This window comes from Gekko japonicus, unplaced genomic scaffold (genome assembly GCF_001447785.1).
Source record: "Gekko japonicus isolate JY-2015 unplaced genomic scaffold, Gekko_japonicus_V1.1 scaffold2060, whole genome shotgun sequence".
NCBI lineage: Eukaryota > Metazoa > Chordata > Lepidosauria > Squamata > Gekkonidae > Gekko > Gekko japonicus.
Window position 1 is genome coordinate 325,116 of NW_015173734.1, and position 2,823 is coordinate 327,938.

Below are 2,823 nucleotides of genomic sequence, written 5' to 3' on the forward strand. Positions count from 1 at the left end.
CGACAAAGCCTTGTGTCTTATTAAACCAGAAAAGGGCATATAGATGAAGGCTTTTTTTCTTAAAATAACAGAAGGCCAAGTTCCCTTTTGGCTCAAGTATGGAACGATACGTTAGCATTCTTCAGGCAAGGGTAAATAAAGATCTGTATTGAAATTGGAAGCCAGGAACAAGTACTTGATCTCAGATCACAAATTAAAGATACAAGTCCATTAAATGTAAAGGTGGTTACCCATATTAGAATGTTTCCTTTTTGTACTTAAAGTGATCTCTTTTTGTCTAAGTGGCATGTGTCTAAGTGAACCGAAACAAGAAGGAGTGAGATACAACTGCTGGACAGCAAAACATACAATTGTGCTGTTTCGGCCATCCGCTTTGATGTGGTGTCAGAATGGAGGGCCTGCCAGAGTGGATCTGCAAATATTTTAAACTTAATCTGGTACTTCTGGCTCTTCGGAAGTTAGCGATATGGAAGTTAGCGATTAAACTTAATCTGGTACTTCTGGCTCTTTTAAAGATATGGAAGTTAGCAAGGTTGCTCAGTGCTGCTCCTTCAGTTTCCATAATGGCATGCACCACAGTGCAATTCTATGCAGAACTATTCCAAGTAATCATTTCCTTGCTGTCTGTTTTGTACCGTGTGATATTTTATAGCTTTTGACTCAAACTGCTTTGCACTGATCTCATGGGAATACAAGAGACCCCTGATTAACAAAATATGATGCGTTACATATTTATTCAAAATATATAACACATCAGTATTCACTATCATGAGATACCTTGAGTCCTATAGGAAAAAGTATGAGTTGGCTATGCTTAATACTGTGTGGGAGGCTACTTATGTGTGGCTGTAGGAACCAACTAAGCCAACATTGACAGAAAGAGTCTAGTTCCTAATCTAGTACCAAAAATAAGTGTGTGCATATATTGTCAATCAAGGGCAACAAGAACAGTTATGATGGGTATTACTGAAGTCCTTGATTATTATTCATGATTTCCCCCTCCCCTGCTTTTCAGCCAAAATACTCCCCAAAGAGGCTTATATGTGATGGGTTATATTATATGTCCCTGCTTCAGGTGGAAGGTGGTTTCCCTCTTATACAATATGCATTGTTTTAAAAGCTTAAGATTTTGGGCATGTACAGGGATACTTTTGGGCAGGAACGCACAGGAACGGAGTTCCGTCTGGCTTCCAAACCCAGGGGGTGGGCACATGCAGTAAGCCCCGCCCCCTGCTCCCAGCAGTCCTCAGTCGGGCCACAAGGAGCAAGAAGCAGGGAGGTAAGTTGCAGAGTCCCCCCCGCCTTTCCCAGCCTGCAGAGCCCTCAACAAACAAGGTAAACAGAATAAGAAGCAAAAGGTGGGTGTGGCTGGATGACCACAATGCCGGCAACATGGGGTGTGGCCTAATATGCTAATGAGTTCCTGCTGGGCTTTTTCTACAAAAAACCCCAGGGCATGTATATAGCCCTGACCGGTCAGCCACCCTGGTGATTTGGCATGTGAAACAGTTAATGGACACTATAGTTTTGATAGCTTGTTTTGGATAAAAAGTAAAACATAAGATTTCCAGATTTGTAATGATCTGAAAGTGACATAGCCTCAGAATTAAAGTTCTTGCAAGGTACTGAGCACCTCCACTGAATAAACAGCACCAGCACTTTCCAGTGCTGTCTGCGGGAGTGGTTGTGGCTCAGTAGAAGAACCTCTGCAGAAGGTATCAGGTTCAATCCCTGGTATCTCCAGTTAAAGGGACCAGACAGCAGGTGATGTGAGAGCCACTTCCAGTCTGAGTGGCCAATACTGACTCTGATGGACCAATGGTCTGATTCAGTATAAGGCAGCTTCATGTTTGAGATTTCCAGTTACAGAATCACAGAGTTGGGAGGGGCCATAAAGGCCATCTAGTTCACCCCCCTGTTCAATGCAGGATCAGCCTAAAGCATCCCTGACAAGTGTTCATCCAGCCACTGCTTGCAAACTGCCAGTGAGAGGGAGCTCACCACCTCCCTGTGCAGCCGATTCCATTGCTGAACTACTCTCCCTGTAAAAGGATTTTTCCTAATATCCATCTGCCTGTAATTTAAACCCATTATTCTGAGTCCCATTCTCTACTGCCAACAGGAACAGCTCCCTGTCGTCTTCTAAGTGATAGCCCGTCAAATACTTAAAGAGAGCAACCATGTGCCCCCTCAATCTCCTCTTCTCCAGACTGAACATTCCCAAGTCCCTAAGCCCTGACTGCTCATATTTAGCTCACAGTCCACCCGTATCATAACATCTTCTTCACATACACTACTACCCAGAATTGTCCCCCCATTCAATATGGACACTTGCCATTTTTGCTACCCAGATGTAGAACTCTGCACTTGTCCTTGTTGAATCACATCTTATTGACATCTGCCTACTTTTCCAGTGTGCTGAATTCTGTCTTCCAAGGTGTTTGCTGATCTTCTCAGTTTGGTGTCATCTGCAAAATTAAGGCATAGTCCCTTCACCCCCTCATCCAGATAATTTATAAAAAATACTGAAAAGTACCAGATCCAGAACCGAGCCCTGTGGCACCCCATTGGATAGCTCCCTCCAATCAGATGAAATGCCACTGACAACTACTCTTTGAGTGTGGTTCTCCAACCAGTTCCCTATCCACCTAACTATTCTAGAGTCCAGTCCACAGCACTCCAGTTTATCCATCAGAACATCATGAGGAACCATGTAAAAAGTGTTAATGAAATCTAAGTAAACAGTTGTTCAGCACCATCAGAAAGGAGGGGTTGTGGCTTCCTGGCAGAGCATCTGCTTGGCATGTTGAAAGTTCCAGGTTC